The sequence below is a fragment of the Bubalus kerabau genome, chromosome 15 (genome assembly GCF_029407905.1).
Source record: "Bubalus kerabau isolate K-KA32 ecotype Philippines breed swamp buffalo chromosome 15, PCC_UOA_SB_1v2, whole genome shotgun sequence".
Classification (NCBI taxonomy): Eukaryota; Metazoa; Chordata; class Mammalia; order Artiodactyla; family Bovidae; genus Bubalus; species Bubalus kerabau.
Window position 1 is genome coordinate 75,281,171 of NC_073638.1, and position 12,807 is coordinate 75,293,977.

Genomic DNA, 12,807 nt, shown 5'->3' on the forward strand with positions numbered 1-12,807 from the left:
TGGGAACAAGGGTCTGGCCCTATAGAGACTAGGGTGGTTTTTCCCGGGGCTGGTGGGTGGCGGGTAGTGCCATGACAGAGCTGCGTTTCAGCCAGGAGCCTCCCCTGAGGACTCACAGGCAAGAGACAGAGTTGTTCAGAATTGCTAAGAGACATGATTCATTCATTCATCAATTACTGAGTTCCCACTCAATGCCAGCTCCAAGCTAAGACCTGGGCAGCAAAAGCAGACACAGCCTCTTCCTTTGTAGGAGGCGGGAGGTAGTGAGATATAGTGATGAATGAGAACTAAACTAATGGAAGTTGCTGAGGAAAAGAGGAGACTGATTCTATGAGGCCTGATACAAAGAACCAGATGGGAGTCTGGGAAGACTCCCTGGAGGAGATGAGGCTTCACTTTTGTTCTGTCATATCAGTAGGAGTTAACCGAGGGATGCAGCAAGAGTGAGGGTCCCAGGTTTGGATGAGCAGCCAGTTCTGAGGAAGTATACAGAAATCCTGGTTGGCAGGAGGACAGAGATGAGGGGAAAGTCATAGGGGATGAGCTGAAATGCCTTGGGTGAGAGACGGAGGAGGAGGCGGACCAGGCAGGGTCTTGAAGGGTGTATTAGGGATCTAGATCCCCGTCCCTCATCCCCCAAGGGGCAATCTGCATTTTCACCTGGGTCTGTGTGCCTATTGGGCAACTTGCCTAATAACCAGAGTGTCTAATGTCCATCACTTGCTGGAGGATTTTGATATCCATATAAACTTGTTATTTTTTATTTCTTTTTAAAGAAATGCTAAATAATTTATCCAAGTGATGAAAAATTGTTAAAACATTAAAAAATGTTGCCACAACAATGTTTAAAAATCCTATTACAGTATCCACAGGAGACTGGTTCCAGGAGCCCCCTCATACACCAAAATCCATGGATCTTCAGATCCCTTATACAAAATGGCCTATTAGAATGAATATGATGGTCCCTCCATGTCCATAGATCTGAAACCCACCAATATGGAGGGCTGACTGTACATTTATTGAAAAAGATCTGAGTATAAGTGGACCTGTGAAGTTTGAAGTCATGTTGTTCAAGGGTCAACTGTGTTTATAAAAGTTTAATTATTGAACTGGAATCAAGATTGCTGGGAGAAATATCAATAACCTCAGATATGTAGATGATACCATCCTTATGGCAGAAAGTAAAGAGGAACTAAAGAGCTTCTTGATGAAAGTGAAAAAGGAGAGTGAAAAATCTGGCTTAAAACTCAGCATTCAAAATACTAAGATCTTGGCATCCAGTCCACATCTATTTGCCATGACGTGATGGGACCAATAAGGTTACTGTTGAGTCTAACAATTAAGAGCAGGCACGTGTGTACTTGTGCCCTCTTTTCTCATTTGGAAAATGGGGAATTATTTAGTTCACAGTAGTGGGAAATAGATGGGGAAACAGTACAAACAGTGTCAGACTTTATTTTTTTTGGGTTCCAAAATCACTGCAGATGGTGACTGCAGCCATGAAATTAAAAGACGCTTACTCCTTGGAAGGAAAGTTATGACCAACCTAGATAGCATATTCAAAAGCAGAGACATTACTTTGCCAACAAAGGTCCGTCTAGTCAAGGCTATGGTTTTTCCAGTGGGCATGTATGGATGTGAGAGTTGGACTGTGAGGAAAGCTGAGCGCCGAAGAATTGGTGCTTTTGAGCTGTAGTGTTGGAGAAGACTCTTGAGAGCCCCTTGGACTGCAAGGAGATCCAACCAGTCCATTCTAAAGGAGATCAGCCCTGGGTGTTCATTGGAAGGAATGATGCTAAAGCTGAAACTTCAGTACTTTGGCCACCTCATGTGAAGAGTTGACTCATTGGAAAAGACTCTGAAGGTGGGAGGGTTTGGGGGCAGGAGGAAAAGGGGATGACAGAGGATGAGATGGCTGGATGGCATCACTGACTCAATGGACGTGAGTTTGAGTGAACTCCAGGAGATGGTGATGGACAGGGAGGACTGGTGTGCTGCGATTCATGGGGTTGCAAAGAGTCGGACATGATTGAGCGACTGAATTGAACTGAACTGAACTGAACTGAATATTGACTAGTTAAGGAACAAGTGTAAGCACATGGCAGGTACTTTGTGTTCGATTAGCTATAGTTATTATTGTTATTCGTGAACTTTGAATTTCCTCCCACCAAAAACCTATTCCATTCTCACCAGGGTCTAGTACTGTTCAAGTGTCAAATCCAGGAGCCACCTTTATAGCTCACACTTCCTTTACCCCCAAAAGCTGACTTGTCTGCAAATGGCACCACTTCCTGAATCTGCCCATGTTGGCCACCTCTCAGTGTCTCCCCCACTGTCTCTCCTTCCAATTCTGCATTGCAATCCTCTTGCTCACTGTACTGTTTCCCAAGTGGTCTCCCACTTGCCCATGCCCCCCCACCCCACAGTCCATTCTCCACACAGTGGCCAGAGTGACCCTCAGGTCCCTGTAGCTCTGAATCCTTCTTAACATTTGGGTTTAGGGTAAATTTCAGGTCCTCACAGAGGCATCTCCTGAGCACCTGTCTTAAGTCATTCCTCCCCACCCCTCACTTTCTATCCCTTTATCTTATCTACAACACTTGCACCGATTTGAAATTATCTTACTTATTTGTTTACTCGCTAGTGCCTAAGTTTTCGGAGGTCAAGGACCCCTCAGTCCAGTCTATCACTCTATCCCCGGTACACAATACAAGCTCGGTAAATATTTGTCAAATGTAGTGATGACTGATACTGATATGGTTCCTACAAAATTAATTTGGCAGAACCTCAAATGTCACCTCCTCTCTGAAGCCATCTCTGATTTCTGGAGCATTTTTGTGTCTATGTCCATTAGCCAGCTGACCCAGAGTTGCGCTGGTTTAAGGCAAGGTGTTCCAGGGCTGCTGAGAATTGTAGGGTTTTTCTGAGAGAATAGCTCAGCCTTGATGCCTTGGAGGCCTGGAACCCTCATGAAGGAACTGGCTGGCACAGGCCTTCATTCCCGTCATGCAACTGATGGGATGGAGAAGAAGAGATTGGGACCAAAAACTAGAAGCAATTTTCAAAAGATGGAGAAGACTTCAACCATTGACCACAACATAGTGAAATGAGAGAGCTACCCAGAGAAAATTTGAATTTTAAAAACAGACCTTCCTGGGCCCAGTCATATCAGTTTAGCATCTGGGATTCACCCTGTAACTCATCTCACCCCACATTTGCGCCTCCCCAAATATCTGTTTTTTTGATAACCTGGGGCTGCCTGGAAAGCTAGGCGTCCCTGACTTCCTCAGGGTGGCTGAATCAAAGAAGATGCAAAAGAGAGAAGGCAAGTTCTGTGGTTAATCTGGATTTGGGTTTCAGAGGTTATTCTGGAGCTTGGAATAAAAAGGAGATTTCTACTGGGTTAACTCATGCTACTGTAGAGACTATTGGACAATGAACTCCAGAGTCACTGGATTCAAATCTGGGCTCTACAAATTGTAAGCTTAATGACCATAGAAAATCATCAGCCTTTCTGGGTCTCAGTTTCTTCATCTGTAAAATGGGTACCCACTTCAAAGGGAGATTAAATGAGACAATTTATATAAGTGCTTAGGAGAGTATTTAGCATACAGCTAGTGCTGCTTTGGTATTTACGTTTATAATTATCCTTTATCTACACAGATTGGCTTCCTATAATATGACAAAATTACAATTCAAAAATTGAAAGTTCATTTTACCTCATCACCAATTCAATGGGCAGTACTTCTGGATTCTTGTCTACTAGCCTTGAAGTTTTCAGTCCAAATGTAGATTAGAAGAAAGAAAACATATTTAATGTGATGAGCCATTTCAGGCTAAGACCTCACTCTGAACCTCCAACTTCTCCCACCCCAGTCTTTCCTAGACAGTAATCTTTCTGAAGCATAGATTTGGAGACAAGAAGAATATTTTCATCTCTCTGTAAAGGCCAAGATAATTAATGGAAAACTATGATAAACAGTAAAGAAGCTTGGCATAATGTAAAGTTAAAAAATAAATATACAAAAATCAGTAGCTTTCTTATATAACAGTAACCAGCACAGTGAAAACAAAGAACAACAGTAATAACAACAACGAACAAAATACTAAGAATAGATTTAGCAAGAAACAGCAAGTTCACATGAAAAATAAATTATATATGAAAAATAAATAAATATATATGAAAATAAATAAATATATATATAAAATAAATATATATATGAAAAATAAATATATATATATGAAAAATAAATATATATAAAAAATATATATGAAAATATAAATAAATATATATGAAAAATAAATATATATATATGAAAAATAAATATATAACCCCCAGAAGTACAGAAAGGAGAACCTGAGTAAATAGATACGTATCTTGTTCTTGTCTAGAAGGTCTCAAAATTATACAAATGTCAATTCTCCTAAAACATTTTGAAAAATCCAATCCCATGTCAACCCAAATTCCAGTGTGGTTATTTTTGGAGTTTGACAGCATGGGAGAATAAATAGGAGAAAATAGATATCTGGGGCAAAAGTGAGAAAAGAGGGAAAACTTGTACTTTCAGCAGATACTGAAACACATTTTAAAAATAGAATACTATAGATGCTTTGATATGGAATCTAAAACAAGAACGTCAATAGAGTAGAGCAGAAAGTGCAATGTAATATGAGAACTTAGTACTCTAGAAGAGACGCTTCTAATCAGAGGGGAGAAATGTATTATTTAATAGATGATGTGGGCAACTGGCTGGCCATTTGGAAAAAAGATAAAGACAGATTCATACTTTTTTCACCAGAATACATTCCAGATGGAATCAGATTTAAAAGTAAAAATCCAAACCATAAAAATATTAGAAAAAAGCAATGGAAGAATATTTTATAAGGAAAAAGTTTTATAAGTAGCAAATGAGACCTAGAATCCATAATGGAAAAAGATAGGCAGTTTGAGGTTTTACAGATTTTACAGTAAAATACACTGCAAATAAAGTTGAAAGACAAGCTTTGCCTGGGGGGAAAAATACGACAGAGATACATTTACTATCCATAAGATAAAAAGAGTTTCTACAAATCAATGAGTAAAAAAAAGCAAAGGACCTGAAAAACATTCAAAAAGATGATCAACCTCTCTAATAATAAAAGAAATAAAAATTAGAATAATGAAATGCATTCTCCCCCCACAACATAGACAGTTTTCAAAGATCAAATACTCCAAGCTGACTAAGAGGTTGGGAAATGGGCCTCTTTGTTCATTGCTGATAGAAGTATAAATTGGTTCAAGATTTCTGAAGAGAAATTTGGCCATATCAATCAACATTTTAAACGTGCAAAATATGGACACTATATTTTTGTCCTTTTTTGGGCTCTTACATATCTTTTCATGTGAGAAACATGGCGATGTAGTGGATGCAGTGATGTGTTGCCCAGATGCTCCTTCCGCTACCAAGAGGGTGGACAGCTGAGAGCTCACAGCTGAGAATCACCCCACACCAACCACCCCCAGGATTGGATTGCATATTGTGCATGCTAAGTCGCTTCTGTCCATGAGATTCCCCAGGCAAGAATACTGGAGTGAATTTCCATGGCCTCCTCCAGGGGATCTTCCAGACCCGAGGTATACTAGAAGATTCAGGAGCCACAGTAGTGAAGTTTGTGGTCCAGTCTGGTTTGTCTGGGCGAGCATACCAGGACATACCCTCTAAAGTAAAGGGCAAGTGGCTGCACTTCACACCTCTCACCGCTAAGGCAGAACTACAGTGCCTGGTAGATCTCTGTGGGTTCTAGAAGCAGCATATTTTGACACGTGTTCCATCCATATATTGAAATATATGGGAAGCAGCCAGTTTCAGTGGAGATCAGAGCAGGGTCTGTCTACAACAGATCCAGACTGTGGTGTAAGAAGCCCAGCTGCTTGGGTCATATGGCTCAACAGACTAGATGGTACGGGAGCTCTCCAAGGTGGGAGAAACACTATGTAGATTTTGTGGTGAGCCCCAGTAGGAGACTCTCAGTGTAGACCTCTGAAGTCCTGGAGCAAATTCATGCCATCTGCAGTGGAAAATATATACATCTTTCAAAAACAGTTCTTGGAATGATTCTGTGCAAAGATGTGGATAGAGTACCCAACCACAGACAGCAAGTTTCCAATAGCCAGGGCTGTCCCTCATTAGCTGAGTTCAGACAGCACTGCAAAGACAGAAGTTTGGCCCAACAAGACCAGAGGATACAAATAGGCTGACAGGCCATAAGCCAGATCTCCTCACCACCCACCACTGTTCCACTCATCCCATGCCCATCTCTAGAGTCCTTATAAATAACTGAGGCAGGAGGGGGCAAGTTCACAGATGACATTTAGAATAGATAAACCATAAGGTCCTGCTGTAGAGCACAAGGAACTATATCCAATCTCCTGGGATGAACCACAATGGAAAAGATTATTTTAAAAAGTGTATGTATGTGTATAACTGAGTCACTTTGCTGTACAGCAGAGATTGGCACACTATTGTAAACCAGCTGTGCTTCAATTGAAAATAAAAAACACAACACTTTAAAAAAAAGTTCACAGATGGGTTAACTTGATGTGTGGATGCAAGCTGCAAATGAACCCTAACACCGCCCCATTCAGGGTTTGTCCTGAAACACAGTAGTGGGGGCAGATCCTAGCCTTGGGTGGAGTTTTGGGCAGTGATCTGGCCATCCACTCAGTGCAGAAAGAGAATTGGCCAGAGGTTAGAATATGGATGCCTTGATTCATGGACCTGACATTCCAGGTTCCTATGCAATATTGCTCTTTACAGCATTGGACCTTGCTTCTATCACCAGTCACATCCACAGCTGGGTATTGTTTTTGCTTTGGCTCCATCCCTTCATTCTTTCTGGAGTTATTTCTCCACTGATCTCCAGTAGCATACTGGGCACCTACTGACCTGGGGAGTTCCTCTTTCAGTATCCTATCATTTTGCTTTTTCATACTGTTCATGGGGTTCTCAAGGCAAGAATACTGAAGTGGTTTGCCACTTGATTCATGTCAGGTCCATGAATCAAGGCAAATTGGAAGTGGTCAAACAAGAGATGGCAAGAGTGAATGTCGACATTCTAGGAATCAGCGAACTAAAATGGACTGGAATGGGTGAATTTAACTCAGATGACCATTATATCTACTACTGCAGGCAGGAATCCCTCAGGAGAAATGGAGTAGCCATCATGGTCAACAAAAGAGTCCAAAATGCAGTACTTGGATGCAATCTCAAAAACGACAGAATGATCTCTTTTCTTTTCCAAGGCAAACCATTCAATATCACAGTACTCTGAGTCTATGCCCCAACCAGTAATGCTGAAGAAGCTGAAGTTGAATGGTTCTATGAAGACCTACAAGACCTTTTAGAACTAACACCCGAAAAAGATGTCCTTTTCATTATAGGGGACTAGAATGCAAAAGTAGGAAGTCAAGAAACACCTGGAGAGACAGGCAAATTTGGCTTTGGAATATGGAATGAAGCAGGGCAAAGACTAAGAGTTTTGCCAAGAAAATGCACTGGTCATAGCAAACACCCTCTTCCAACAACACAAGAGAGGACTCTACACATGGACATCACTAGATGGTCAACACTGAAATCAGATTGATTATATTCTTTGCAGCCAAAGATGCAGAAGCTCTATACAGTCAGCAAAAATAAGACTGGGAGCTGACTGTGGCTCAGATCATGAACTCCTTATTACCAAATTCAGACTTAAATTGAAGAAAGTAGGGAAAACCACTAAACCATTCAGGTATGACCTAAATCAAAACCCTTATGATTATACAGTGGAAGTGAGAAATAGATTTAAGGGACTAGATCTGATAGAGGGCCTGATGAACTATGGACTGAGGTTCGTGACATTGTACAGGAGACAGGGATCGACATCATCCCCACAGAAAAGAAATGCAAAAAAGCAAAATGGCTGTCTGGGGAGGCCTTACAAATAGCTGTAAAAAGAAGAGAAGCAAAAAACAAAGGAGAAGAGGAAAGATATAAGCATATAAATGCAGAGTTCCAAAGAATAGCAAGAAGAGATAAGAAAGCCTTCCTCAGCAATCAATGCAATGAAATCGAGGAAAACAACAGAATGGGAAAGACTAGAGATCTCTTCAAGAAAATTAGAGATACCAAGGGAACATTTCATGCAAAGATGGGCTTGATAAAGCACAGAAATGGTATGGACCTAACAGAAGCAGAAGATATCAAGAAGAGGTGGCAAGAATACACAGAAGAACTGTACAAAAAAGATCTTCACAGCCCAGATAATCACAATGGTGTGATCACTGACCTAGAGCCAGACATCCTGGAATGTGAAGTCAAGTGGGCCTTAGAAAGCATCACTACGAACAAAGCTAGTGGAGGTGATGGAATTCCAGTGGAGCTATTTCAAATCCTGAAAGATGATGCTGTGAAAGTGCTGCACTCAATATGCCAGCAAATTTGGAAAACTCAGCAGTGGCCACAGGACTGGAAAAGGTCAGTGTTCATTCCAATCCCAAAGAAATGCAATGCCAAAGAATGCTCAAACTACTGCACAATTGCACTCATCTCACACGCTAGTAAAGTAATGCTCAAAATTCTCCAAGCCAGGCTTCAGCAATACGTGAACCGTGAACTTCCTGATGTTCAGGCTGGTTTTAGACAAGGCAGAGGAACCAGAGATCAAATTGCCAACATCCGCTGGATCATGGAAAAAGCAAGAGAGTTCCAGAAAAACATCTATTTCTGCTTTATTGACTATGCCAAAGCCTTTGACTGTGTGGATCACAATCAACTGTGGAAAATTCTGAAAGAGATGGGAATACCAGACCACCTGACCTGCCGCTTGAGAAACCTGTATGCAGGTCAGGAAGCAACAGTTAGAACTGGACATGGAATAACAGACTGGTTCCAAATAGGAAGAGGAGTATGTCAAGGCTGTATATTGTCACCCTGCTTATTTAACTTATATGCAGAGTACATCATGAGAAACGCTGGACTGGAAGAAGCACAAGCTGGAATCAAGATTGCCGGGAGAAATATCAATAACCTCAGATATGCAGATGACACCACCCTTATGGCAGAAAGTGAAGAGGAACTAAAAAGCCTCTTGATGAAGGTGAAAGTGGAGAGTGAAACAGTTGGCTTAAAGCTCAACATTCAGAAAATGAAGATCATGGCATCTGGTCCCATCACTTCATGGCAAATAGATGGGGAAACAGGGGAAACAGTGTCAGACTCTATTTTTCTGGGCTCCAAAATCACTGCAGATGGTGACTGCAGCCATGAAATTAAAAGACGCTTACTCCTTGGAAGGAAAGTTATGACCAACCTAGATAGCATATTCAAAAGCAGAGACGTTACTTTGCCAACAAAGGTCCATCCAGTCAAGGCTATGGTTTTTCCAGTGGTCATGTATGGATGTGAGAGTTGGACTGTGAAGAAGGCTGAGCACTGAAAAATTTATGCTTTTGAACTGTGGTGTTGGAGAAGACTTTTGAGAGTCCCTTGGACTGCAAGGAGATCCAACCAGTCCATTCTGAAGGAGATCAGTCCTGGGATTTCTTTTGAAGAAATGATGCTAAAGCTGAAACTCCAATACTTTGGCCACCTCCTGTGAAGAGTTGACTCATTGGAAAAGACTCTGACACTGGGAGGGATTGGGGGCAGGAGGAGAAGGGGACAACAGAGAATGAGATGGCTGGATGGCATCACTGACTCGATGGACGTGAGTCTGAGTGAACTCTGGGAGTTGGTGATGGACAGGGGGGCCTGGCATGCTGCGATTCATGGGGTCGCAAAGAGTCGGACAGGACTGAGTGACTGAACTGAACTGAACTAGAATATGGATAGATTCATAGGCACAGGTGAATGGCTAGACTGGCTACTTAGGAAAACGAAAGAGAAAATTTGGAAGAAATGGGTGGAGGGACTTAAGGGAACAGGCCTAAAGTGTGAAGATTTTTTTTCCATTTCATGTTAATGCCTGCAAGGCAGTGTCCACCTCAGAAGAGTCAGTAACCAACCAGCCAGACGGAATGACTCAGCCAGATGATGTCAGCCGGTGATATCAACCACCCCAGTGCCTGTACAGCTGGCATGGAATGGAGGCGGCCTGGTGGCCAGGGTGGAGGCTGTGCTTGGGAGGGGTCCCGGTTCCTAAACTGCTGCTGCTGGACAGCCAAGCTGCCAGGACTGGGACCAGCTCTGAGCCCCCAGTGACACTTGCCCTCGAGGAGACCAAACAGCCACTTGGTGACAAGTAACTATTTTGGATTCCTTCCACCCAGGAAGGAACACTTTTATCTTGACTGAAAGTGACACATACTCAAGGTATGAGTTTGTCCTTTCTGTCCAGAGGGCTTTGGCCAATACCTACTCCTGTTCCAGGTCCAGCCACGTGTTCATCCACCCAGCCCAGCCAGGTTTGTGCATAATATTGCATAGGATCAATGCACCCATTTTAGAACAAAGAAGGCGCAGCCCCTTCCTCCATCTTCAAAGTACATCATTTTAGTCTCTGCTTCCATCGCCACATCTCCTCTCTGATCCTCTTGTCTTCCTTTTATAAGGATGCTTGTGATTATACTGAGTCCACCTTGAAAACCCAGGGTCAACTCCCTATCTCAAAATCTGTAAATTAGCTGCATCGTCAAATTTCTGTTTGCAATGTAAAACGACATAGTCACAGGTTCCAAGGGATTAAGATGTAGATGATAACTTTGGGGGAGAGGAAGCATACTGTCCACCACAAGTGATAACCCCAGCAGCTGCACTATTTATAAGACAGCCAAGATAAAACCCTAACTATAGTTCTTTCCTCCACTACGCCTTGAAGTCGAGTGAGCTGGTTTACCTGATTTTAGCTGGGACAGAGAGCAGAGCAAGGCATTTTAAGTTTGAGTCCTAGAAAGGCTAATGGCTTGGTGAGAGCTAAGGGTTGGTGATGGCAATGATGCTGGACAGGGAGATTAGCCCAGGGTCTCTGCACAGGTGGGTGATGGAAGGGCTGCAATGCAGAGCCCGAGAGGATTGCAGTGCTGTGTTGGCAAGACAGTACCAACAGTCAGCCTTCAAGTCAGAGTCCAGAAATGGGACCCCAGCCGCCGTGCCAGCTCAATGAGAACACAGAAGAAACTGCTGCTTCTGAGAGGCAAGGCTGCAGCAAGGGGGTCGTTGCTCAGGGCCTCATTCCTCAGCTAGAAGATGAGGGTGACAATATGGATCCTCTCCGGTGGAGCTGCCATGAGCATCCGTGAATGGTGGGCATAAAGGGTATCACATGGGACCAGGCACGTAGCCAGGGAGTGCTAGCCATTGAGACAGGAGCATAGAGTTATGCTCCCCTTCCAGGCTGCAGAGTCATTGCTGGCAAAAGCAGTCGAGATGAGAACTACATTTCCCAGCCCCCTCATCTGTGTGTGCTCACATGACTGGTTGTGGCCAATGGAATGTAGGCAAGTGGTGAGTTCCTTCAGGCTGGACCACAGAAGACCTCCTGCTGGTCTCCTCTTCCTCTCTCTTGTGTCTGCCTGAACGTTGATGTCCCATGTGACCTCTGAATCTAGGAGATGAAAATGGCAAAGCCTCCATCAGCTTATGTCCCTGGGTACTTATGGAACACCTCCCTAGTATTCCACTGCCATTTAAATTTTATGTGAATAAGAAATACACTTCTATTATGTTAAACCAATGAGATCTTGAGATTTACTTTTTTTTTTTTTGGTTGTGCCGCAAAGCATACAGGATGTTAATTCTTTGACCAGGGATCGAACCCATGCCCCCTGCCATGGAATCACAGATTCTCCCAACCACTGGACTGCCAAGGAATTCCCAGGACTTACTCTGTCTTTAATCTTAACTTTACCTTAACTGATCCAGTTGTCAGTGATGACTTAGCCATCTGATTATCCTGAAGATCTAACTCAAGATCTAAAACTGACATGAAGTTCAGAGAAGAGCTTCCATAAATTCAGAAATAGAAGGAAAGGGTAGTGTGTCAGCCGCCCTCAGGTCCCAGGACTGACCCTGTTGGGACCGTGTGGGGCATACTGTGCCTGGGCTAAATGGACATATTCATCATGACTGCTCCAAGTCGTCGAGCACTTCCGGAGGGCTGACTCCTCCTTTGCTTTCTCTTCCTTGTTGTTGTTCAGTCGCTCAGTCACATCCCACTCTGCAACCCCATAGACCGAAGCAGACAGGCTTCCTTTCACCATCTCCCGGAGCCTGCCCAAACTCATGTCCATTGAGTTGGTGATGCCATCCAACCATCTCATCCTCTGTCATCCCCTTCTCTTCCTGCCTTCAATCTTTTCCAGCATCTGGGTCTTTCCCAGTAAGTCAGCTCTTTGCATCAGGTGGCCAAAGTACTGGAGCTTCAGCTTCAGCATCAGTCCTTCTAATGAATATTCAGGACTGATTTCCTTTAGGATTGACTGGTTTGATCTCCTTACAGTACAAGGGACTCTCAAGAGTCTTCACCAGCACCACAGCTTGAAAGTATCAATTCTTTGGTGCTCAGCCTTTCAACTCACAACTGTACATGACTACTAGAAAAACCATGGCTTTGACTAGACAGACCTTTGTTGGCAATGTGATGTCTCTGCTTTTTAATGCACTGTCTAGATTTGGAGAGTGAAAAAGCGTTATCTCCCTGAATTCTATTAAACAGCTACCAAGTTTATGTCCATTTAACAGAGAAGAAGCCTCTGTAAAAACCTCACAAAGAAGTTCTATGATTGCACAGCTGGAGGGCAGGGGAGTTAGATTCAGGGCCAGGACTCCTGAAGCCAAGCCGTACTCTCAA